This window comes from Balaenoptera physalus (genome assembly GCF_965194825.1).
Source record: "Balaenoptera physalus genome assembly, chromosome: 7".
NCBI lineage: Eukaryota > Metazoa > Chordata > Mammalia > Artiodactyla > Balaenopteridae > Balaenoptera > Balaenoptera physalus.
In genome coordinates, this window is record NC_138886.1 from 32,277,452 (window position 1) to 32,305,048 (window position 27,597).

The 27,597-nt window shown below is 38.5% G+C and overlaps 1 long non-coding RNA gene across 3 annotated transcripts in view; it reads left to right on the forward strand.

Annotated features, from left to right (window-relative positions):
* Nucleotides 1-27,597, forward strand: part of LOC309663976 — a 307,408-nt gene that overhangs the window by 48,603 nt on the left and 231,208 nt on the right. The window lies entirely within an intron of this gene.

The window sequence follows — 27,597 nt, forward strand, 5'->3', positions numbered from 1 at the left end:
ATGTAAGAAATAATAAACACTTGAATGCAGTTATCTACTTAAAAATTTTACTTCTTATGATAAAAAACAGAAGGCTACTGTGTTCTTAGAAATGTAAGTTTAGATTTATTGCTATCATGATCTACAACATCATAATTATCTTCATCATCATCATCATCATTGTCATCGTCTGTTAATATTGGTTGCTAACCATTTAGTACATGGATTATTGTAAGTTCCAACAGCATTTACAAATAATATATATCAAATAACAGAGCCCTTGTCCTTAGAAAAAAAGAGAGAAAAATGAGTACTGGTCAAAATTATAAGAAGTTCCTAACTTTCAGATGGGTTGGTTGTCAAATTTTGTTTTTAAGGTAGTTTGTTTGAACTGGGAGCCCTTTTATTGATTGATCAGTGAACAATGTTATATATGGGGTATATGTATCCAGTTTTGCTCCCCAAAACCCATTCAAGAATTGAAACTCTGTGTATTTAACCCTATGATAGAGTATTTGAATGTGGGTCTGTTGGTAAAAATTTATCAAAACTCAATACAGAACCTTCTACCAGAGTTGGTGGAGAGTAATTCTTCTCTTTCTGCTGTCTTTACCTACACCCCCAAGGGAGACGTGAAAACATATTTATGCCTTCTGTTGTGGGTTGAATTGTGTCCCCCCAAAAGATATGTTAAAATCCATGTACCTATGAATGTAACCTTATTTGGAAATAGGGTCTTTGCAGATGTAATCAATTTAAGGTGAGGTCATATTAGATTAGGACGAATTCTAGTCCACTGACTGGTGTCCTTATTAGAAGAGGGAAATCTGGACACAGAGACAGGAAGAATACCATATGACAATGGAGGCAGACGTCAGAGTGATGCATCTACCAACCATAGAGTGACAAAGATTGCCAGCAACCACTTGACACTAGGAAGAGGCAATGAAAGAACCTTCCCTAGAACCTTCAGATAGCACACAGCCCTGTTGACACCTTGATTTGGACATCTAACCTCCAGAGCTGTGGGACAATTAGTCTCTGCTGTTTTAAGCCATCCAAGTTTGTGGTAATTTGTTTTGGCAGCCATAGGAAACAAAAATACAACTTCTAAATAAATAAAACTTGACCATTAGAAATTTCTCTTTCTGCTCCACAGTAACTGAGAATGGACTTATTACTAAAACAAAACTTGACATGTGTTAAGGACCAAATGTTCATGTCTCCTCAATATTCATATGATGATATCATAACCTCCAGTGTGATGGCATTAGGAGGTGGGGCCTTCAGGACGTAATTAGGTCATGAGAATGGAGCCCTCATGAATGGGTTCAGTTCCCTTATATAGGTACCCCAGAGAGCTTTCTCTCTCTCTTTTCACCAAGTGAGGATATATGAGAAGACGGCTGTTTATGAACCAGGAAGCGGGTCCCCACCCGACACTGAATCTGCTAGTGCCTTGATCTTGGACTCCCAGCCTTCAGAACTGTGATAAATGAATGTTGTTTTGGCCACCAGTCTATGGTATTTTTGTTATAGCAACCTGAACAGACTAGGCATGCTTAAGTTTGTGTGTATGTGTTTTTTTTTTAACTTTTATTGGAGTATAGTTGATTTACAATGCTGTGTTAGTTTCTGCTGTACACCAAAGTGAATCAGTTATACATATACATATATCCACTCTTTTTTAGATTATTTTCCCATATAGGTCATTACAGAATATTGAGTAGAGTTCCCTGTGCTATACAGTAGGTTCTTATTAGTTATCTATTGAATATTTTATATACAGTAGTGTGTATATGTCAATCCCAACCTCCCAACTTATCTCTCCCCCTCCTATCTCCCCTGTTAACCATAAGTTTGTTTTCTACATCTGCGACTCTATTTCTGTTTGGTAAATAAATTCATTTGTACCATTTTTAAAAATTCCACATGTAAGCAATATCATATGATATTTGTCTTTCTCTGTCTGACTTACTTCACTCAGTATGACAATCTCTAGGTCCATCCATGTTGTGGCAAATGGCATTATTTCATTCTTTTTTATGGCTGAGTAATATTCCATTATGTGTGTGTGTGTGTGTGTGTGTGTGTGTGTATATACATATATATATATATATATATATATATGTATTTATACACACCACATCTTCTTTATCTATTTGATATGTGGTTTAGATTGCCATCTTAAAATATAGCTGTGGTGATAATATTTAATTACTATATTATAGTGCTTTTAAAATATAACTTATTTAGTTCATTAAGAATTTTAAGATATGGACAATACATAGTAAGTACTATAATTTGTAGAATTACTATGACAAGATATGAATATATGAAAAATACTACACACCCTGTACAACAAAAACTTGTACATGTCAATTCTTGCTTTAAGTAGAGAACACATACTAAGTAAGGATAGATTAGATATAGTTAAATTTTTAGAAGATTCTTATGTTTACTCCTCTTCTATTTTTTGCAGTTGAAACCTTCCTAAGCTCCAAATTTCCACAGTAGCAGGAGTCTATTGTATCTCTAGGGTTCCCCCTCCCTCCAAAATGATCTAAGAATCTAGGGACCTTAATGAGTTCAAAGAGGCCAGTCATCTTTCCAAATACCTCTCAGAGAAAGAAAGAGAAAGAATTGGAAAATTTGATTAGTCTTCTGTTGGGTTCCAGTTTTCGTCTGTCATTGTTTCTATTGTCTACAAGTTACTGGTAACAACAGGTCCTCATGGTCTTATGCATCTCTTTCCACTCCTGTGATGATGCACTTTCTGGTCAATAACCCAGTGCAGCAGTGTTGTGTTTCACACTTGGACCGCAGTACTTTAGTTCACACTCATTGGTTAAGAGCATGGGCTTGAAAGTCTGACAGTTCTGTGTATGAGTCCCAGATCTGCCACTTACTTACTGTGTGGCCTTGGAAATTTACTTAAACTCACTAGGCCTCCATTTTCAGAACCATAAAGTGGTTATACTATTGTATCTTCCTCATACACTAGTTGTAAGAATTGAATGAGAAAATTGCCCATAAAGTATTCAGTACTTAGGAAAGTGTCTGGCACACAGCATGATTGATAATAGTGAAACAATGACTAAGTAACAGAGGGTCATATCTATATGTTTATGAAGAGATTTAATGATGTGGAAAAATGCTTATAATTTTAAGGGCAAAGAGAGGAATAAACTTATATATAGTGTGTGATTTTTAATGTGACAAGGAGAATGGTGGTCACCAAACATTCCATTTTATGTCCTTGACATTTCCATCCTTCCCCCTATAGCTATGTAACTTGTTCCAGACAGTGGGCTGTGGGTAAAAGTTATGTGTCACTTCTGGGCTGAAGTATAGAAGATGTGGTGTAAAAGACTCCAGCTGTTGCTTTTTTCCCAAGGTGACTGAAGAGGTCATATGTTCCAGATGCAAATACAGGATGGTGGAGTTTCCTGATCAGCCTGGGTCCTTGATGGACAAAGGTCCTTGCTGACCCATGATGGACAGGTAGCTTGAGTGAGAAGTAAGCTTTAGTTGAGTTAGGCCAATGGGATTTGGGGGTTAATTTGTTACCACAGCATAATCAGGCCTATCCTGCCCAATACTCTTTATTAAAATATTAAATGTTTAAATATTAAAATATAAAAGACTTGAAGGCAATTCATCAAAATTGTAAAAGTGGCTAATGTTACATAGTATGATTGTGGGTGATTTTAATTTTCTTTAAATTTTTTCATGTATAAGAAAGCAATTTTTTTAAAGGGATGCAGTGACGTATTTAGTTCATTTTAGAAATATTTTGATCAAAACTGGTTAGATGAGAGCCACTGACTCAAAGGGTAGGTTTTAACTATTTAGAAACAACTTATCACTCTCTAGAATTGACAACTGAATGAGGATTTAGTATAGATTAGGGGTTAGCAAGCTACAGCCTGTGGGACAAATATGATCTGCAGCCTGTTTTTGTAAATAAAGTTGTATTGGAATACAGTCACAAGCATTGTTTTAAGAACTATTGTCTGTGATATTTTAGCTGTAGAATTGCAGAGTTGAGTAGCTGCAACAGAAAACACATGGCCCACAGAGCCTAAAATATTTACTATGTGGCCCTTTTCAGAAAAAAATTTCCAACCCTTTGTGTGATTGTAAACTCTGAACAGGGCCAAAACTAGGATGAGGAGAGTGAGGAAGTTGCCTAAGGTGCAGAATTTAAAGGGGCACCAAAAAAGTCAGTAATCAAGATTAAATAACATTTTAATGCAATTAAAAAAAATATTAATGAGAAAAATCCATGATGAACAAAATGTCAAAATTTTAAACAAAGGCAGAATCAGTAACAGTACTATGCCGAGCCACATTGGAGCCTGAGGCAATACTAATCCTGTCTTGATTTAGAATTTTGATATTTTGTTCATCATGTAGGGCAGAGGGGTGCCCTAAATTCCCTAGCACAAAGCTTAGCATATAGCAGGCTTGTAGTAAGTTTTTTAATTGATTATGAATTCATTAGCCCATGATACTACAAAAGAAGAATTAGGAAAACTGTGTTGAGTGAGAGCCATTTGACCTAGCTGTTCTGGTTCTTATGTACTTATGTGCTATGCCTGTTAAGCAGTTTGGTGCACCAGCAAATATTGGCCAATAGGTTTTGCCTTAGTCCTAGACCTGTGAGTGCCATCCTAATTTATATGACTGTTTTAAGGTGGTATTTGGGGGATTTATTATGCTTTAAGCATAATTTTGAACTTACTTTTTTGAAATTTAGATTGTAAAGACTTGCTTGTACAATCTAAATGCTTGATGTATTACTTTTTAGCCAACTATTTCTGGCATCTTCTTCCATTTCTTAGTTGATGTACTCATCAGATAGACAAATCTCATCCCCTCCTTCCAGGCTTTTCTTGTAATATCTTCATTCTGACTGGAAATTGGAATGTCCATTCCAAAAGCCAGATTTGTTGGGATTCTAAGCCACATTTTTCAGAGTTCAAAGGTTCAAGTACTGTGTACACTTGAACTTTTCTCAATATGATATTTGGATGTAGCTGCTCCCAAGGAGCGAACACTATACTGTTTACTCTTTGGCACAGAGACCCCCATTGATCAGTTCAGAGGCTTGGACTAGGAGAGGGAATGTTCACCAAATACCCACTATTTGGGAGAGAGGGATAAATTTTGGTAAAGATTGGGGAAGGAAGCACTATGTGAGTGGATGCTGAAGTTACATGATGGTCATTAGACAAAACATTTTAAAGGGAGTATAATAAATGTAGAAAATGAGAACATACATTTAGCTTACCATTTAAAATCAAAATAAGTATACCCAAACGGACTACCACTCAAATGCAAAGAGAAAATTATTCATGAAATTCTGATAAACTTACAAATAGTTTAGTCTGAAGTATACTTAAAATGTTAGCTGGCATTTTGTTAGATGTCTTTGTTACCAGACTTCTATTACCTAGAGGTAGAATTTGTAGTTCTTCAAGTAGGGAAGCAGAGGAAGAACAAGAAACATACTCCTTCTTCACCTTAGTTCTTTATGTGGATGGGGAAAGAGGCAGGAGAGTAGTAGGAGAGAGAGAGGGAAAACCCAGAAATGAAGTTTGAGGAAGGGAAGAAATAGAGAGTGAGAGGGAGAGATTAAAGGAGAAATGTGGAGTGGAGAAGAGGTAGAGGGTAGAAAGAGGTTGTGAGGAGGGAACAAGAGACAGGAGTCTGAGTGTAATAGCTCCATTTTGAGTACTAGTTGGAGGTGATATGATGGAAACAGAGACTTAACAACCTTTGCCAGTGGAGACTCACTGATTCACTATTTACTGTACAAGTGCCCTGCAAATCAGTTGTTTAAAGAGGGGGAATAATTCAGGTCTGGTGCCATTATGATGATTTCTTCTAAAGGTACTAATAGTCTGAGGTTTGAGAAAATCCCTGGTGTTATAATAAAATGAACTAAGAAGAACTAAACATTTATCAAGGACAAATAGCAAGATCTGTGAGGAAGTTGCCTGAGAATTAAGACTTCCAACACTTCAGTTATTCCCACTATCCTAATTTTGCTTTTATTTTTCCAGTTTTCTGACATATATTTTGGTGAGGCCTGCCTATAGCATATTCTGTGGTATGTGAAAAAGTGGAAGAGTTTTTCTGAGGAAAAATTCACTGTTCTTTTAAACTTTACCTTATGGAATTAGTATCTTAATTTTCTCTATTTTTAATTTTTTTTGAGAGAAATCTTGATCTTCTTTTATGCAGAGGCAGTTTTCTCACATTCTGTAGCTGAGTCACGTGGAGAGACTTTTTCTACTGTTGACATTATTTGTTTTCTTTATTATTATTATTTAGAAAGAATAAAAAGAATATTTCTTAGTACATCCTGTAGCAACTAGTTACATACTTTGTTTACAGAGGGTTCTTAATAAGAATTCACAAAATTATAAATTTTAAGTTCTTTATAGACAATGGTATATACAAAAAAGGATTGTTTCTCTACTTAAAATTTGTAAGAATTGTTTGCATTTAAGCCAACCTGCATATCTGTTATATATACATATATATTTTTAAAAAATATTTATTTATTTATTTATTTGGCTGCACTGGGTCTTAGTTGCAGCACACGGGATCTTTGCTGTGGCATGCGGGGTCTTAGTTGCGGCATGCGGGGTCTTAGTTGCGGCATGCGGGATCTAGTTTCCTGACCAGGGATCGAACCTGGGCCTTGCATTGGGAGCACATAGTCTTAACCACTGGACCACCAGGGAAGTCCCTCTGTTATATTTTTATATCTGAATTTTACTGCTGGTTTTATCTTTTTTTAATATATAAATTTATTTATTTATTTATTTTTGGCTACATTAGGTGTTCGTTGCTGCGAGCAGGCTTTCTCTAGTTGCGGTGAGCGGGGGCTACTCTTCGTTGTGGTGCGCAGGCTTCTTATTGCAGTGGCTTTTCTTGTTGCAGAGCACGGGCTCTAAGGGTGCAGGCTTCAGTAGTTGTGGCACGTGGGCTCAGTAGTTGTGGCTCTCAGGCTCTAGAGCGCAGGCTCAGTAGTTGTGGCGCACGGGCTTAGTTGCTCCGCGGCATGTGGGATCTTCCCGGACCAAGGCTCGAACCTGTGTTCCCTGCATTGGCAGGCGGATTCTTAAGCACTGCACCACCAAGGAAGCCCCTGGTTTTATCTTTTTAATTTAATTTGTATCAAAAAAGGAATCTTCTCTGCCCACAGCCCTGCTCCCAAGGTGTCCCAAGGTGTCTCTGAACTTGCTGGCCTGCCCATCCCCCATGTGACTAGTTCATATCTGATTGGAATTGATGGGCATCTGATCCAAGTGTAGACAATCTATAGGTTGTTCTGTGGCATATCTGTGATCCAGCATGAAAAGGTGGACTAGGCCCTCTGGACTCTCTAGGGGAACTGGGAAATCAAGAGATTGAACCAATTAGCAGTGGGGACAGAAACTGCAAGGACGTGTTGAGAGTTGCCAAGGTTTAGAAGGTATTGGGAGTGGTCGTATTGTGCTAGCTGAGACTATGAGGGAATGGAAACTGAATAACCAGAGGAAGCAGGGCAATAGAGAGAAGGGAAACTGAAAAGAGAAGCAGAGGCACTGATAGAGTGGTTGAGTGTTAGAGCTCTCTTGTTTTCTGACAACTCTCAGTTGATCAGTGAGTATCCTTTGAAATGTTTTCTTTTCTTGAGATAACTTGAGTAGATCGCTAGTCTTTCTAAGCATATAGGTATTTTGGGGGCCATATTATGAAGAACTTTGGATGCTAGGGCAACATGTTTTTAATTTTCTAGGCCAGGGATACATACTAACTAATTTTGAGATGCAGAGTAGTGTCATTAGAAGTGTGTTAAATGAAGATTAATCTAGAAGGAGTATGTAAGAGAGATGGAGAAACTGATTTGGAAAGCTATTACAATAAGATATGTGGGAGGTAACTGAGGCCTTGGATTGAAGGTATGATAGAAAGAAGGTAAATGAGTAGACAGATTAAAAACCTAACAAAGGAAGAGTCACTAACACATGGTAATTTATTGGCTGTAGGGGGCAAGGAGAAAGAACATGTCAGAGTTGGAGCTGAGATCTTACGGCTTGGAGGTTAGAAGTGGGTAATGTGATTAAGGGAAATAGGGAAGTTAGGAGGCTGGCTTGTTTTGGGTTGTGGAGGCCCAGATAGCTGTTTAGTTTTGTGTCTGTTCAGTTTCAGGTGTTGATGGGAAATACTGTTTAGTTCAGCTTAAATAAGTTTTATTGAGTTCCTACTACCCCGTTCCTAGCACTGATGGTGGAGGTGGGGGATTGAAGTTCAAGAATGTATAAAACATGGTTTATGCCTTTGAGGAGCTCCTAGTGTTATGAATGAGATTGTCTGTCAGGTAGAGACATATGTGTGGAGCAGCTTGAGAGAGAGCTTTTGGACTGGAGACCCAGATGTCAAAAGAGCCTCAAATAACTAGATTATCAAAGGATAGAGTAAGGGGATGTAAAGAGGAGGTCCAAGGGTAAAACCATGGGGAATACCTGGTGTCAGAGGGCAGGAGAAGGAAGAACAAGGGGGAGGCATGGCCAGGACGTTCTTAGGAGAAACAGGATAGTACAGGATCAGAAAACCAAGGGGAGAAAGGGTTTCAGAAGACACAAAGTCACCCACAGTGTTAAATACTGCAAAAGCTTTAGAGAATGAAGTTGGATTTGATGTGTAGGAGGTCATTGTGATCTTAGAAGGCATTTTTTTAAAAAAATTAATTAATTTATTTATTTTTGCTGTGTTGGGTCTTCGTTTCTGTGCGAGGGCTTTCTCTAGTTGCGGCGAGCGGGGACCACTCCTCATCGCGGTGCGTGGGCCCCTCACTATCGCGGCCTCTGTTGTTGCGGAGCACAGGCTCCAGACGCGCAAGCTCAGTAGTTGTGGCTCACGGGCCCAGTTGCTCCACGGCATGTGGGATCTTCCCAGACCAGGGCTCGAACCCGTGTCCCCTGCATTGGCAGGCAGATTCTCAACCACTGCGCCACCAGGGAAGCCCCTTAGAAGGCATTTAAGAGTAAGGGCTAGTGAAGAAAAGTAGGAAGCAAATGTAGACCACTCTTCTAATAATTTGGGGTTTTTTTTTTTTTATTTTTTTTTAAATTTATTATTTATTTATTATTTTTATTTTTGGCTGTGTTGGGTCTTTGTTTCTGTGTGAGGGCTTTCTCCAGTTGCGGCGAGTGGGGGCCACTCTTCATCGCGGTGCGCGGGCCTCTCACTATCGCGGCCTCTCTTGTTGCGGAGCAGAGGCTCCAGACGCTCAGGCTCAGTAGTTGTGGCTCACGGGCCCAGTTGCTCCGTGGCATGTGGGATCTTCCCAGACCAGGGCTTGAACCCGTGTCCCCTGCATTGGCAGGCAGATTCTCAACCACTGCGCCACCAGGGAAGCCCATAATTTGGGTATTGATGAGATGATAAGAGGAGGAAACTTGGGGGAAAAGGCAAGGTCAAGAGAAGAATTTTGTTTGTTTATTTTTAAAGACTAGGTCTATCTGAGTAGGCAGACTAAGACATGACTGGTCAGGAGAGATTAAAAAATTCAAGGAGGAGAAGTGAAGGAGCAAAGTAAGGAAACGGTGGGAGGTTTGGGATCAAGTGTAAAGGTGAAGAGGATAACCTTATCAGAAGGAGAGACATTTCATCCTGGAGCCAGAGATTAAAAGGAGGAATACAGTTTACAATACAAAGGAGTTCAGAGAGGAAGAGAAAGGAAGTAACAAGAAAAATACCTCAGCTGTATTCTGTTTTCTCAGAATATTAACAGGCTAGAAGTAGAGTCTTGTGATTGGGGATTTTAGGAACAGAGAGGAAGAGAAAGTTTTTGAAAGGCCACTAAAGGGAATGGAACAGGGAATTAATAAGAGGTGAAAGAGGATTTTTGAGTGGTAATAAAGAGACAAATAAGGACGAGGAGGTGAGAGATGAATGAAGAAAATGAAAACTATTTCAAGTAGTAGTACTCAAAGAATTTCAGAGTTCCTCCTTCCCCCACCCACACTATTTTACAAATAAAGAATTTAGTTCCAAGCAACTTACTCATGGATCTGTTGGAGTTCCAACCCCCACTCCTTCTTTCTGCATGAAAAGAGATGTGACAATTGATTATAAGGTTAATTTAGGGAATTGGTTAAATCTGAAATCTGTCTAACTCTGGAAAAAATATAAAATTGACCCAATCAAAGATCAGTGCTTATGTATGTTGAACAACTGTGATAGCTGGTTAGTCAGTCACAGGAAGTGATTCAGGAATATTCCTTAAACTATAGTGTCTGTGCTGGGTAAGAATATTTTTTCAAAATTCTAAATAATTCTGATTTTGCATATAAATATTTAACTGTTTGATTTATACAAAATGACTGCTAATTAACTTATTATCTAAAAGAAACTCAGTTGTCTTGGTGCCCATTCTATAATGAAAGACCAATTTTCAGTGTGAAGGCTACAGTTGTAGAAGGTAGTTTGGGAAAGTATGATACATTCAGAAGTAATCAACCATCTTAAGCAGTGGAACGAGAACATTATTTAAAATGTTTTAAAAATTATTTAATTTATTCCAGATCTCAAGACTTAGTCCCTTAAGTTTCTATAAATCTTCTTAAGGATGAGACTGAATGTCTGAGGACTTGTGTTTTACAGCAGAGCTCCAAGAAAGATTGAATTCCCTTAAAGGTAGTAGTGAAGTAATATTCTTATTTGTCTTTGTGGACAGGATCAAATAATAACTTCATATTGAATTTCAGTAGTCACCATCAGGGGGCCTGATAAAGTGATCACATCACGATTTTTCTGTGTCATTTTCCTGTGTAATTTTAATAGCCACAGACAGAACAGACAGAATTGCCACAGCAAAAGGCAGAATACTCCTGGCTAGAAATTCTCTAGACACTTTTTTTTGGTTGTAGAAACTAAAAACGATTTTAGAAAAAGATGGAAGTTTTGTGTTTTCAAAGCGTGTTGTGATTGTTGGTTACACTTTATCCTGCTGTGACAGCAGATGGGAATGCCATCAGTGATGTCCATAGGCTTCAGCGTGAAGTGGGGTCAGTGATCGTTTTGGCCTCTTGCCCAGGAGATGGAATGGAATGACTCGGTTTTATTGGTTGAATTCCAAGGAGGCCTCAGAAGAGCCCTTCACACTGAACTGGTACTAAAACCTTTAACACTTTTCTGAATTGGTAGAACTTGTCCTTGGGGTAGAATCAAAGCCAGTGATATACCTATCCCTAAGCGCGCACGCGTGTGTGTGTGTGTGTGTGTGTGTGTGTCTGTCCGTCCACAGCTGTTGACAGTCCATACTCATAACCCCACAGGGAGACAGCTGCCTCTGACCCTTACTACCTCTTGGGTCTCAGTTTAGGAGGAGTTTTTCTACATTTCAGAGGTATTCCTAGCTAAAGAATCTGGCTTCTATGATGAAGTATTGGGTGGTTCTGTGGATGAAGACTTGGTTTGGCAGGTCAGTCTCCCTATCTGACTCAAAAACTTGGACACTGTCCATGGATGTCCTTATTGGGCCACATTCTAAAAAGAATGCCCCTCTTAAACTGTCTGAAGTGTAAGCCAAGATTGCCTGGGGGCTACTTTTCACTGGATCTCAAGTTACTTTAACTCCCCCCTAAATCTGCTCCAGACACATTTTAGTTCACTTCAAACTTCTGCCATCAAGATTTCCTTGGTACCTGGCTTGTGCCATCCCATTTGCTACCTCTGTGCCAGGGATTCTGAACAACTTTACAACGTACAGGTAAGAATTCTCAAATGGGAAGGCAGAAGAGCTACCCTGGCCCCCATGTTCTGTGCCCATCACTAGGATGGCACATGGTGGAGCTGGAACTGGTGTTTCTACTGCCACAGAACCAAAGCTGTTCTTTCTTTTCAACCCAAGGCTGAAGTTCTTTTCGAGTATGACAACACTTATGGTGGTGGATTTATCAGCTTTCTACACCTCCTGCAGGAGCTATCTTGGCTCTCTTTAATGAGAAAAAGAGTGGTGTTTAATTTTTCTAGAATGACAACTGTCACTTTAGCATGATCATATACACAGCCTGTACCAGCTCTCAGTAGAAGAGGCAATATAGCATAAAGCAAAGACCACCACAGACAGGCACTGGAATCAATAAGATCTGGGTTTGACTTCTGGCTCTACCACTTTCTAACTATGTGACCTGGAAGAAGTTGCTATAAGCATTATTCATCCACCATAGGGCTGTTGTGAGAATTAAATGAACTAACATATGTACAGTTCTTAGCATAGGGCCTGGCACATGATAGGTACTCAATAAATGGTAGTTATTATTATCATTATCATTGATCTTCCTGAACACGGGGCATAAATCTTTCTGAAATTTGACAGCCAGGGCAGTTATAACTTTGTTTTTTGGAGAAATGGCAAGTAAACACTATCCTTCCAGGCATATTTTGATGAGTCTGAATATATTGCAAAGCTGTTTGGCATCTGCACTCCTTGGCCATCTTCCAACACCCATTGAACAACATCTTGGATGACTGCTGGGACTGAGGAATCAGTCTTCTTGGGTGACATGATATACTTCTATGATTTACTGTCACAAAAGTCCCTTCTTTGGATAGTTTTTACAAGCCTCTTATAGTATCTCAAAGTCAACTATGAAAAATGTGTATTTGAGAACTCAAGGGTGAGACTCATTTTTCCCTTCAGAGATTTTCCAAGTCAGAGAGGTATATCATGTTAGTAAAAGTGTGGTTGGCTTTATGTCCATACCCAAATGTTACAACTATATAATGTAAACAATTCTACCTGTCATTGAAGCTACTGATATCAGTCCACAGGAAGTTTGGGGACCTACCTTTTTTACTGCCATAGAATTTTCATGCCAGAGTTTTTGTTACTCTTTATGGCATTCAGTTCCATAGTAGCCATTACTTGCAGCCCTGCTAATTCCCTTCAATTCACTGCAGCTCTCATATCATGGATGTCTTCCATGACCTGGGCAAAATGAGGGCCATTCAGAAGGGCCTTCAGGACACTCTCTAGCTATCAAAGAACTAGTACAAGAGGTTAGCCCTTGGCCTTCAAGAAAAATATCTGTGTGGGTTATGCCATCTGTCTATTCCTATACCCATTACCCACTTGAGCTGAAAGCAGAATATTTCCACTCAAGGTCCTTGGAGGGGGTTGCTCTGTGGAAGATCATTACCCCCCTCTAAGTGAATCAACCGTATCTTCTACTGTGTGTATATGTGTGTGTGTGTGTGTGTGTGTGTATATCTATATCTATATACACACACACACATATATATGTATATACATATATTTAATGTTTAGCTATTTATATTTTTTCATATAAAAATTGTCCCTTTATGTCCTATGCCAATTTTTCAACTAAAGTGCAATTTTTCTTATATTTTTAATTTTTATAAACCAGAGTATTTTCTAATTGAGAAATAGGCTAAAGTAAAAACAAGTTGGATACAATCCAGGCTTCTGTCCTAGGGACTCCTCTTTTTTATTCTGCACACTCCCCTAGATTATTTCATCCAATTGCATGGCTTGAATTACCACCTTTCTTCTCATAGTTTCAAATCTCTTTCTCTAGCTCAGGCCTCTGTCCCAGATGATAGACATACAACTTTGACTTCTTCCTGGGCAGCTTCTCCTGGACCTACCACAGCAAACATACTATGTCCTAAACTGGGCTCATTATTGCCCCCTTACAAACATTCTCCTTCTATATTCTTGATCTTGGATTGTGGTACCAACATATTCAGCTGGGAACTTGAAAGTACTCCTAGTCTCTGCCCTTTCCCTCATTTCCAAGATTCAAATCCTATTATTTCTTTTGATGAAATATTTTGGAACGTCTCAATTTGGACCATTCATTATTTACCCCATGAATTAATATAATATTCACCTATAATGGTTCTCCTTAACTTCTGACCCAGATCTCTTCATTTTATCTCCTCAGTGCTTTCAGCAAGATTATTATAAAATGTAAAAACTGCAAATATGATCATTTTTCTTCTCCCTCACCCATTCTCAACTAAAAAATCTTCAGTCTTCCCATGTTTTCAGAACGAAGATCTAATTAGTTAACATGAACTATAAAACCCTTTATGATTCAAGCTCTGCCAACTTTTTTTATTGCCTCTCTCACCACTCTCCCATGTGTATTCTCCATTCTTCTAATAGTTAACTAATTGGCATTCTCCTGCTTTTTCAGACCTCTGTTTTTGCACATACTCTTCCCTTATCTACAATTCCTTTACTTACTCCATCCCCTTAGTGAGCTCATGATGCTCTTATTGACCTCCTCCCTAAAGGAAGAGTTAAGTATTTCTTTCTTTCTGTGCCTATGGGTGCTGTATTACTTATATAATAAGCATTTATTGAGGATTTACAATACAGGAGAAATACAATGCAATAAATCTATCCAGAATAGATTTATTTTGGATTAAAATTTAGTCTAAACCACGTAAGAGTAGGATAGATTACTAAATTTTAGCCAAAATACCAACCTAATTCCTGTTTGATTCAACTGTTCCTACAAATTCAAATTTTTGCTTTTGATTTTAAAAATCAAATTCCTGATTGATACAACTCTTTTCCTCCAAATCATTTATGATATGCTGGTGTCGCTGAAGAATAAATGCAACCCATCTTTAAGGTAGTTATTTTTGTTTTAAGCAAATAATGAGTTTTAAAGTTGTGACTAACTTCCATCCTTTTACTTACTTATAATTTTGTCAGAAAGTGGGAGGTTGAGCTTGTTAGACTACACAAAATCTTGTGTGGTATTTTGGCATATTAGTTGAGGAGAAGAAGCATAAGGATAGACTGGATTAAGGGGATTAGGATTTGGTCTGTATTGCAGTGGGTGCTTTGTTAGGTATGGGAAGTGAGGAGCTGGGACATTTTAGGACTAATATTACATATCTACAAATCTTATCTAGAAGAAGGCAGTGGAAAGAAATCTGTTTCCACATAAATAAGCTTTTGCTCTCATCATCACATGTTAAGCGTTTTCCCTCAATCTTTCTCTTCCTTTTGGCCTCTTTCTCTTCCTTCACCGGAATAGGTATTTTGGGGCTCAGGTTATACTATTTGTAGTAAATGTCTGTTATTTTGTCTGCCCACCAGGTTTCCCTTGTCTTCTGGGAACATCATCCACCCGTTCTGGGACATACTCCTTTTTTCACTCTAAGCAGTTGATTTGAATGTGAGCTGCTGTGTTCTTACAGACCTTGCACCTGGTCACAGTTGATGGCTAATGGGTGGTCAGAACTAATCATTTGGATTTTTGAACTAGGGACTACTGAAAGTATGGGCTGTTCTTCTCTGGCTGTAAGCCGAGATGAAGTATGGTAGCTGCTGGCAGCCATTTTCCTCATCATATGCTTGCAGCTAGTTTAAATGAATAAAATAAACTTGCAGAAAAAAGCAATGATGAGATAGAAAATCCTGGTGGGACTCAAGTTTCTGGTTCCAAGGTTGCTTATATTCAAGTCTCTGCCTTTGTGGTCCAGCTGTAGTCCTGCCCTTCTTGTAGCACCCAAACCAATACATTCCTCCTTTTGCCTAATTGAATTTAAGCTGGGTTTCTGTTACCTTGCAACCTAAAGAGTTACAACTTTTCTCATCCTTCCTCTATATAATCTGTTCCATACATTTCGTTAATATTATTTTATTAATGTCCTTAAGATGTTAGATGACTTGTATTGATAACACTTTTGCCGAGTGTACAATGAGTAGTCCAAGTTAACAATGTCATTAGAAAATCAGGTAGAACAAGTGAGATGATTTAAGAAGAGCTAGAAGATTGGTCAGGAGGGCTGATTCATATCTAAGGCTGGTCAAAATTTGTTCTCTAGAAGACAGAAGACCAGAATCTTGTCCAGAAAAAAATGGAAAGACCTGGGGTTTGAACTCTGAAGTTCAGATAATCTAGGGGAAAAAAAAAGATTGTCAGAAGATTATAAGCACTGATTTATAATGTGGGGAAGTGGTAAGTATTGTTTTATAGAAATGTTTACATAGACCAGGGGTTTTCTCATTTGCCTAGGAGAGCTTACATCCCAGGCTCCAGTGTCACCACCTCTTTCTTTTGTCCCTCCACCCAGGGGTGGTAGTGGCTTCCTGTTGTTGCTAAGCTCTGAGTTGCTTCACTGTCCTCTGGCTTATCGGCTCATCTGTCACTTGTATAACCAATTCACTGCATTGCCTTCCCTCTTCTTTAAGTACTTAGAGTGGCTCTGTTTTCCTGTTTGAGCCCTGTCTGTTACATAATATAATGGAGAGAGATCGTGGATGGAACATTTTTGTTCTTTAAACTGAGGACAGATGGCCATTTTCTGAAAGAAGGTAACTAAGATTCAGAAGCTGATGTTTGCCTGGAAGTTGTGGGCATGTGGCAGGGGGATGACCCTGAGATTTCCTAGCCCTGACATGAATGGGTTCAGGGCAAGGACACCTAGGCGACAAAGTGCAATGGAAAAAAATGTATATACGTTCATTACAGCACTTAGCACTATGGTAATACAGTCGTCCCTCAGTATCAAGGGGAATTGGTTCCAGGAACCCCCCATGGATACCAAAATCTGCAGATGCTCAAGTCCCTTATAGAAAATGGTTTAGTATTTGCATATAACTTTTGCATATCCTCCCATGTACTTTAAATCATCTCTACGTTACTTGTAATACCTAGTACCATGTAAATTCTATGTAAATAGTTGTAAATACAAGGAGGAACACCTCGTAATGTTAGAAGTTTTAGTTAACCAGGAAGGTATATAAATCTAAATTTATATGCATGTAATAACAGCCTAAAAATGTATAAAACAAAGAATGACTTAACTAAAAGAATATACAAATTCAAATCAAAGATATTTGAAAACACCCTTCTCAGTAAATGATAAGCCCCCAAAATTTTCAAGGCTATACTTGTACCTCTTCTCTTCAGAATTTTAAGATCAGTTTATCATGCTCCAACTTGCTTTTGAAAAAATTTATTATCAGCAACTTTATTTCTACATCTGTTAAGGATCTGAGAGATTCTAGTGAGGGAGATGCTGAGACCTGGCCTAATGGAGGTGGAGGTGCAAAAAGAAGGCACAAATAGACACGGTAGAGACACCCTGTCTTGAAGATGTCACAGTTTAAATGCCTAAAGATTTTGAAGGACCGTTAAGTAACCGGAATTATTTTCCTTGGTGACCCAGGTGCCCCACCAAGGCTTGGATAGCACGGTATCCAAGGCTGGATACCCCACCTGGCTTCCTTGTTTACTGACAGGTAATAAGTAGCTTGCCAAAGAAAGGAAAACAAAGTTTACTATTCCCAAAGTGTGGTTTTTCTTCTCTCTCTCTCTATTTTTTATTTTTTGTATCTAAATCCTGTTTTTGGTGTGTTAAGAGGACATGAAAACAATCTTGATTGATTTCCCTTGTATACAAGCAAATTATAGGCTAATAATTATACTTCTTTGAGTTGACAGATCATTATAGCTTTAAGAAACTGCTGTGATTTCAACTGGAGCTGGTAACTGTTTCAATTAAAAATTATTTCAGTTATATAAAAAAATACAATGTAAATGCTTTGTAAATAGTTGCTGGTGTGCAGCAAATTAAAGTTTTGCTTTTGGGAACTTTCTGGAATTTTTTTTGAATATTTTTGATCCCAAGTTGGTTGTATCTGCGGATGCAAAACCCGTGGATGTGGTTGGCTGACTGTATAGTTATTTTAACTGCATAGTTCAAATGCAGCAGATTGAGATCCATCCAAAGCTCACAGTCAGCCAGAGCTGGTGAGTGGGACTCATCACCCTGTTTGCTTGTTCTTTCTATTATGATTTCCCTTTTCAACACTGTTTCCTTCTGGTAAGTAGGTTTGATCCATAAGGGTTGATAAAGGTGTGCAAGTAGAAGTGTTGGAGGTGCCACAAAAGTACTATGCTGGATGTGTAAAATGCTCATTCTCTGTAGTGGCTGATCTGATCAAGGAAATAAATGGTATAAGCCAGCAGTCCAGTAGGGCTTGCGGAGGTGGTGAAGAGGACAGGTTCTGTAGCCAGCCTGCCTGGTTCCAGCCATGGCCCTGCAGCTTTCCTGCTGTGTGTCCTTGTGCAAGTTAAGTGACCTCTCTGCCTCACTTTCTTGATCCATAAAATGAGTGTAATCATAGTACCTACTTCATAGGGTAATTGTGAGAATAAAATGACTTAGTACCGTAAAGCTCTTAGCACAGCTCTGGGCACTTAGTAAATGTAACCATCATCACTGTCATTATGAAGGGCTTCAGAAGCCTCACCGTAGCCTAGGAGGAAATAATCAACAAATGTCTGAACAGGTGTGGTAAGAAATTATGGCCACAGGCATGTCATAAGTTCAGGGACTTTGAAGGGAATGAAACCATAATTGTCAATCTCTGACTAGGAAATGTGCCTTCATGCAACCCCTGCGGTAATGTCCCTCTACAGTGCTGATAAAATCATGCTCCCTTTTCTAGGAATGCATTCCACTTCCTAAACAGGATTAACCTGGAGGTTGTTACTAGATTTTGGAGACCCCCTTAGCTAGAAGATTCTCAGGTTATAATTTTGTAGTAAATACATATCTTTTTTATTGTGGTCACCCAGCATTCAAATTCACTTTCTGTGTTTGTGGAATCTTGGGTAGACTTGGGGAGAAGCAGAGCCCACCATGGCAGAGGCCAAAAAAGCCAGTTATTTTTTTCTCCCTTGCAGCTTAAGTTTAGACTGGCTAACTTCAGCCATAGTCTCCTGCCCAAGAATTTGAATCTGTGGTGAGTTACCTAAAGAAGCAGGGACAGTTTAGCATTTCTTGTGGTGGTGGTGGTGGTGGCTGTGGCATCCAGTGTCCAGTCCAGTGATGACTGTGTCAGCAGTTTTAGCAGAGTTCCCTAAGCTGTAGATGGTGGCAATCCAGCTGTGCCACCCAAAGTTTAGTGGTGATGGCTGAGCACCTAACCAGGCTATTCCTGGCATGTGACCTTGTCAGTGGTTCTGGTTACCTATATTTTCCTGGTTCCTGCTTATATTTTGAGCCTAGTTCTTCCGTCTTTGTGTTGATTCTGTGAATTACCCAGTAGTTTTCAGTGAATTCTCTTTTTTTTTTTCCAGTAGCCAATGTCAATCTTATTGTTTGCAACATGAAACTCTGCCTAATGCACTGATTTTCTGTGTTCCGCTGATACCTACAACTACAGTGGCTGTTTCTTTTTTTGAATACATCTTTGTTTATTTTATTTTATTTTTTTATTTTATTTTTTTGACTGCACAGCACGTGGGATCTTAGTTCCCCGGCCAGGGATCAAACCCACGCCCCCTGCAGTGGAAGGGCGGACTCCTAACCACTGGACCGCCAGGGAAGTCCTGTACAGTGGCTGTTGCTTTATGTCAGAGCCAACGTATTGATTGTAGGAAAATCTAACCTTTATCTGTTGCAGTCCTTTAAGTCTCAATTTTTAAAGTATAGGCTTTGTGAACCCAGACATAACCAACTGTGTTTCTTTTCAGAAATTTGCTATGGTACTACAATATGCATTGCATTTATCCAACTCATTTCCATTTATCAAACACCTACTGAACATTTACCTTGTGCTAAGCAATGGTTAGGTTTTGGAGACACAAAGTCAAATATGACAAGGTCCCTCCTTGCACATATTTAGAAACCTGCCTGTTTAATGTGTGAGATTTGGGTAAACCAATTCAGCTATATTCAAAGGGGGAAAAAAAAAGAAAGAAGGGGTAAGAGTAAGGCAGTGTGACGTGGTGGTTAAAATCTTGATATAGAAGTTTGACCAGCCATGGTTCATATCCAGGCTCTTATTTGCTGTGTTAAATAGGACAAATTACTTAACCTATCTAAACTTCAGTCTGTTTATCTGTAGGGGTAATACCTATATCCTCATATTATTTTGAAGTTTAAATGAGATAATGGAATAAAGTGATTAGTCAGAAATGTATGTTTTCTTCCAGTATGGATAAACTAGTTTTAAATAGAAGTAGACAATGTTTTCTGCCTGTTTTTCTCTACTTGATGATGGTTAGCAGCATTTTAGTAAGAATTTTCACTATTTGCTATAGTAGAACTGACTTGTATGTTTCAAAAGTCATTTATGATGCATGAATCTCCCCTCTAGCATTTCTTTTCCCACGAAGACCAAGAAAAATGATTCATTTACTCAACTGCTGTCTGATCTTTTTCCCCGAGTGTACCTCTTTTAGATGCTGATCATTAAATTGTTACTTAGATTCTTCAGCCCACTTAAAAAATGTGTTATAAAAAGGGTTTTATTGCCTTTGGAGTCCTTCTTAAAGTACTTTTCAAATTCTATTTGGTCTAGTTTTCAGTTTATGGCTAACCTGCTATGTTTTGTGGGCTTCCTTGTTTTCCTTAAATGGGCTAATTTTCTATTATTAGAAACTGTTTTTTTAAAACCTCTGTAATTGTTGTTGTGGCCATCAATCAGACAAGGTGGGAGTTTTGTTTGTTTGTTTGTTTATTCTTGGAAGAGTTTTTAATTAAAAAATTTTTTTTGGTGTACTCCTTTTCCAATCTTATATAAATTTTATTTTTGGCTTCTGATGAGGTGTTTGAAAATAGTCTCCAGGCTTCTATTTTATTTTCACTTTTCATTCACTTCTGTCCCCACCTCAACATCTGCACTTGCTTCTGTTGAAATCAGCACAAATGATACCAAACGAGGGGTTATAGACTGAAGTTCTAAGTGCTGGGACAGCTTCAAAGTCACTGTGTGACCTTGGTTAGGTCATCTGACTGCTTTGGTCTGCAGTTTCCTCATCAGTGTAATGAGGGGAGTTTATTCATTTATTACACAAGTATTCATTAGGCACATATTGTATGGCAGTCACTGTGCCAAATGCCGGAAAAATCTGCAGTGAGCAAGAGTCGAGGTGCCTCCCCTCATGACATGTACATTCTAGTGCTGTTAAATTATCGAAACTCCAAGGCCCTTGTGAGTTTACAGCACTGTAAGTATAATGTTACTTCCACTTAGTTCCAGTTCTCTTTTGAATCAAATAGAAAAAAATTTGATATGTGTGAAGTTCGTTTTGGGCTTGTGGACATTCCTTTGACTTAAACACCTTGCAGTTTGTCCTACAGGGTGTTCCATGGAAACCAGTGGGAGATGCTCTCTCCAGAAAGGATTCAGGTCCAAAGCTGCCTACTACATCCCCCTGTGAAAGTGAATCTTAAAACGCTTTTGGAAATACACTTTAGATCTCTGCTTTCTGAAGCACATTAAAAAAAAGAATTACTGGAATAGTGACCACTGACCTTTATTTAGTTGTGGGAGTCAGTCTCAGTCAAAGAGGAAATGAAACTTTACTTGGTTGTGGCCAATATGAAAATACTTATTCAGTTATAAAATTGTATGCAGTTATAAGACCATAAATCTCTTTACTGGGGATCAGTAATAATAATAAATAATAACGAATAGTAAAAAATATACATTTTATTATTTGGCTGACAATATGGTATGTGACATATGCCTTGGAAAAAGAGTGGACTGGTAAACTTTTAAACTTACTTGCCAATGGCTTATTAGTGTTACAGGAATTATCACAATAGGAGTCCTTAAAAGAATATTTAAGCCAAGTCTTCTTTCCCTTCATACTCCATTTAATTTAAAGTGGGCTATTTGTGGGATGATATATGCCAGGTAGTAAGAAAAGGTTGGAATTATATTGAGGTAATTTTGGAACTATTATCAAAATGGAGCCATCTGAAATGATTGTTTATAATAGATAATGGCTGTCAGGAAAAATAAAATAGAATGAAAGATGTAAGCAAAGCGACAGAAAATAACTGATGAGCTGGTGGAAAATCCAGAAATTGCATGAAAATCAACTCATAACAGGGTTTTGCTTGATTTTATGGGAAGAAACTAAGTAGTAAATATTAAAGTTAATATTTGAGTTAAGACTCAAAAAATTTGAGTTAAGACTCAAATTCTGTCTTAACCAGGATAATAATTCTTGTTTCAACTCTCAATTATCACACTTGTATCTTTTCCTGTTCATGAATTCATATTAAATTTTCTTAATATAATGGCTCTAATTTCATTTGTCTCCTTAGATTAATCTTCCGACAGTTCAGGAACAATAATCACAGTTACTGAACCATGGTTCGTGTATATACATATTTACACACATACAAAAATAACCATAAAATAACCATAAAAGAAAATAGAAGTCGTGCCAAAAGAAAATTGGAGGTAAAGGGCTATTAAGATTTCAGAGGAGGGAAAGAGTACATCCAAATTGGAGGAAAAGGGGAAAATTTGTGCTGGCCTTAAAAGGCAGTGAAATTAGGGCCTTCAGAGATGCAGGGAACACCTTCCAGGTGGAAGGAATAGTAGCGCTATACAGTGGAATTATATTGGCTTGGAGTTAACTGAACTTTGGTTCAGTTTTCTCTCATTCCTAGTTTGACCTGTAAAAATTGGAATAATAACATCAAAACCTTGCTACAGGGTTGTTGTGAGGTTTAAATGGTATAATCCAGAGGAAATTCTTAGTAAAGTTCCCGGCAAAAAGTGGGTACTTGGGCAAAGACCCTCCCTTCCTTTTTCATGTGAATGTGGAGGCCATTCGATACCAGGCTAAGGAGTTTGCTGAAGCTATAATCCTGGTTCTACCATTTACCAGCTGCATGACCTTTGGCAAGTTATTTAACCTCGCTCAGAGGGATGGTGAGTTTTCAATAGAAGGAGCTAAATCGGAAAGGAAAATGATGAACTTAGTTTATCATGCTTTTAGGAGTTTTAAGAGATAGAACAGTGTAATGCCCAAGAAGTAGATTTATTGTCAGAAGAACTGGATTAAATCTTGACTTCAACAATTACTAGAAAGATGACTTTGAACTTTAGGTCTCCTTCTTCATCTCTAAATGGGAGACTACAATGACTACTTCAAAGGATTGTTGGATAGATGAAATACATTGTTGTGAAAACTTCTCTCATGGTGGCCAGCACCTAGGTGGCACCTACTGAATAAAAACGAAATTTATAGACTTTATGGAATTTATGGACTACACCAGCTCCTCACAAGGCTGATCTAGGTTTTAACGTATATGCTTTTTCCTACAATGTGCATACTGGTACTTCAAATTGTACAGTAATTTGACAGCCTTCTGAACTTTATGTTTTCTAAGTATTCATTAGCTGACATAATTTCAGGGGATGTGAATGCCAGGATTGGCAGCGGGTCCACCAGAGCTACATCCATCAGAAACCTGCAATTGTCTAATTCTTCCTTTTAAGGCACTTCTCCAGGATAAACTGTCTGAATCAAAGAGGAAAATATCTGATCAAACCCATTTATAATCATAGTCCAATAATGGTAAATGGCAGGCTATGGGATAAGTCTGTGGACTTTCACTAAGTTTTCCAACCAGAGGCAGCATTATTGATGATTGAAGAATTAGCTCTTCAGAGCTTATCTACAACTTCGACTTGGATATTTTAGACTGGTTGAAAGTAAATATTTTTCTCTTAAACTTAATCTGAACTTTCAAAATGTCCTTGCATCTGTCCCTACATGTAACTCAATTGGCGAGATTTTAGGAATGAAGTTAAACTGAAGTGAAAAAATAAATGTAAGACAACAAAGAATTTATGGCACATATTTTATTCTGGAAGTCTTCATGAATAACTATTTATAATATTAACAAGTTGTGATTATACTACTATGCCGCTGGACTATTCAAAAACAAGTGCTTTTATTGCTTGCTTTATAAGAGAGATCAGAAAGAAAAAAAGTTCCAGGCCATATTATCAAGATATTATCTCAAATATAACTGAGATCAAGTCATCCAAAGAGTCATTAAATTATAGTTCTTTTAAAAACAACTTGTCCTTTTCAAAAATTAAATTATTCTGGAATATTTTGGGCTTGACCACAGGGACACCAAGAGTACACATTTGGGGACTTTATCTTCTTTGGTATCACTTCAGGATGAAGAAATTCAGAATCATGTGCATGGATTGATTACTAAACAAATCATTTCGATTACTACTTTGCCTCTCTGCATTTTGTTGTCCCCAGTATTCTCCATAGCCAGAATCCATTATTTTCATCAGCTCTAAAAAATCCAGTCTTTCAAGGCTGAAAAGAGCTCCAGAAGAAAATTTCTGCTGCCAGAATTATTTTGATCTTGCTTGAGTAGTTGGCTGAAGTCCTTGCCAACCTATTTACCTTAATTAACTCCGCAGGTATGGTTCCCTCATGATGATCTCTAAGTGTAGTTGACTCTAGATTAAAAAAGGGAAACCCTCCATCTCCTGAAATCACAGAACCATTAAGGCTCTTAGAGACTTCCTCAAAATAACATCACATTTTTTTCCCTTAAATTGAAAGACTAAGTCTCAATCTAATAGCTTGCTTGCATAAGGAGCTAACCAGCTCTAGGTATAAACTATTTTTTACAGATAATGGCTATTAAAATATTTGTTATATGAGTAGATTCTGTTATTTATCTCCTCCAGAGAATACCTGAGACTTTGTAAAACTTTTATATTTTATAGATATATTATTTTTTCCTCCTTAAATCTCTTTCTGTATCTAACCAGCATCCATCCAATAATCTGAACAAGGAACCTGGGAGTTACCCTGGAATCCTCCCTGCCCTTCCCACATCCATTCGATTCCCAACACTTGCTGACTTTTACTCCCTAAATGTGTGTCGGCTGCCCTGTCGATCCCTCTGGCCATGTCTCATCCAGGCCCTCACACTCCTCTCTGGGCTTTCACAGCAGCACCCTAAGGGCTTTCTCTGCCTTCAGTAATGGCCTCCTCTGATTTACCCTTCAGAGCAATATATTTAAAATCCAAATTGATCAGGTAACTTCCTTTCATTGGCTCTCCATCATCCGCAGTAAAAAGAGACCCGAGCTCCTTGGCATAAAATATAAGGCCTCCCCCGATCTGGCTTTTTTTAATGAGCTTCTCAGGTTTATTTCCTACAAGCTGCTCACTGCCTAGCACTGCATGCTACAGCACGGGGCTCAGCCTCAGCACTACTGACATTTGGGGCTGGATAGTTCTTTGTTGGGGGGCGGGGCTGTCCTGTGCCATGGTAATATGTTCAGCAGCATCCCTGGCCTCTACCCACTAGATGCCAGTGGTACTCTCTTCTCCCAGTTATGACAACCAAAAATAACCCCAGACATTGCTGAATGTCCCCCAGGGGACAAAATTGCACCCTGGTTGGTAAATAGGAGTTGCATAATGAATCACTAACTCTTTGAACACACCAAGCTATGTAGTACCTCCACTCCTTTGTTTTTCTTGTTATTTGTTCCTGGAAAGCCTTTCTCCTTCTTTGCCTAATGCAGGGAGAGAGGAAAAGATTCTGTCCTTATGTCCTCTCCCTTCTTTGTTTCCTCTGAAGAGGAGGGACTAGTGATCTGATTCGTCAGATTCCAGGACACCCTGGAGAACAGGTGAGAGCATTTCTTTGAAAGGACTGCATATGGGTATAACCCACTCTTCAATTTTTTAAAAAAGAAATTAACCAATAATGCATGAATCCATGCTTATAAAAATTGAAACAATATGGAACATAGAATTAAAAGTGAAAGCTTTCCAGGGTCAAAGCATTCTAATTAAAAAAAAAAAAAGATTTGATATATACTTCCCCAACATTATCAACACCAGACATCCTCCCCCTTTGTGGCTGTGGCCTCCTCAGGGTTCCAGGATTGTGTATAGAAGGCGGAGGCTAGGTCGGCTCACAAAAACACAAAACTATTACTTCTTGATGCTTGCTAGGGTTATCCGAGCAGGTGATTCACATTTTGGGTCTACCTAGCTCAAAGAAGGACATTTCAACAAAGCTTCTATAGGCCGCATTCTTCTTCCATTCCTTATCCAAATCCTTACAGTCCTTTTCCCTACCATCCCCGTAAAAATCCACAAACCATAACAGTCAGAGCTGTTATCAAGAAAGGCAGAGACTTTTTGCCATTTTAAATGTACAGTGTTACAAACATCAGTCCAAAGACAGCCCCAGAGATTCTGCTTCACCTGATCAACGGTGAGCCCTGGGGTCTGTATTTTTTTTTTTTACTGACTCCCCACCCCCAGTCGAGTGATGTGCAGCCTGGTGTGGAAGCCAGAGGCTGAAGAATACAAGTTAAAATGTAAAGAGATGCATCCAGGTATCCAGTGTTTTGACAGCTGCGTATGTCACTTCATGTTCATATGAATATAGCATGGAGTAGTAGCCACACTTAAAAAATTCCAAGTTTCATAAATTCTTATAGCAGATGGAAGAAAAGATGTTTCTATATGCCTATGTCCTAAATACTGTGCAGGCCTTAAAAACAAACTAGGTAAAGAGAAAATACCTGCGAGGGCTCTTTATTAATATAATGAAAACATGCCTGATGGTGGGGAAATATAGCTATTTTCATAAAGGTTTCCAGCTACGGGAACAAAGGGTGAAAGAAATCCTTTCCACGCAAGTTTAATTCTAGAGACCCCATCCTTTACACAGGGAACTTACCCCTTTCCCCTAATTCTGTTGATTATTATTCTTTTTCAGCCTTCCTCAACACTTAGGATCCCACGGGAGGTCACTAGGGATGGTGGGGGTGAAGCGTTCCTAGTAGCAGAAATGAAGATGAGAGAGTGAACTGGAAAAACGCTTTAAAAACTCTAATTGAGACAAACCTGACTACAAAATTGTGTCTGTGCTATGATTACAACTGTAACAATTCTGTCTGCATATGGACGGGGACTGAAAGGGAGCATAAAAAAAATGTAAACAGTTTGGTTTGTAGGATGGCAGAATTTTGGGTGGATTTTTCTTTCGAGTTTTGTCAATGTTTTGGTAATGTTTTGCAATAAACAATACTATAACAGAAGCAGCTGAACCTGCTGACTAATTATTGTTAGAAAGAGCAGCCTAGCCTCAACTCCGTCAGAGCTAAAATCGCTGCCTTTGGCAGATGCTCTCCAACGTTAAAGTTGATAATATCAGCTAACCTTAACCAAGAAGTCAACTCCTTCTGGTCCAAAGGAGCATTTAAAAATTTATTTTATTTTATTTTTTGCAGCTAACTCATTCTGGCAGGCATACCAAATATTAGTTCAGTGGGGCCCATAGGAGGGTGTTTCATTTTGTTGCTTTTCTTTTCTTTTTTAAAAATAGTTGAAGTGGTTGATTGGTTACACCTGTCCTAAGAAAGGTCTTGGACCAAATCATCTGCAGTATAGTGAAAAACTCAGGGTCCTTAAAAGAGTGTTTGTCTAAGTATGTGAGTGGATTCAAACTCCACTTTGAGGGAAATGCTGGTGTCACCTGCAGGAACCCCTGCAGCTTATCTTTGAGCAGAAATGGGATGGCAAGAATACAAGTCAGTTTCTTAAAAAATTGACAACAGAATGTCAGCCTGACTTCCTGCACATCTGGTGTTGAAAGCGTATGGATAATCAACGTCAAAGACTATTGGCACTTCAGGCACTTGTCAGCGAATTCAGTCCTGAAGTGACTTTAACTGTGCACTTGCCAAAGGCTCACCTAAGACACGTAATATTGGAGAGAGACGATTTAATGAACGGG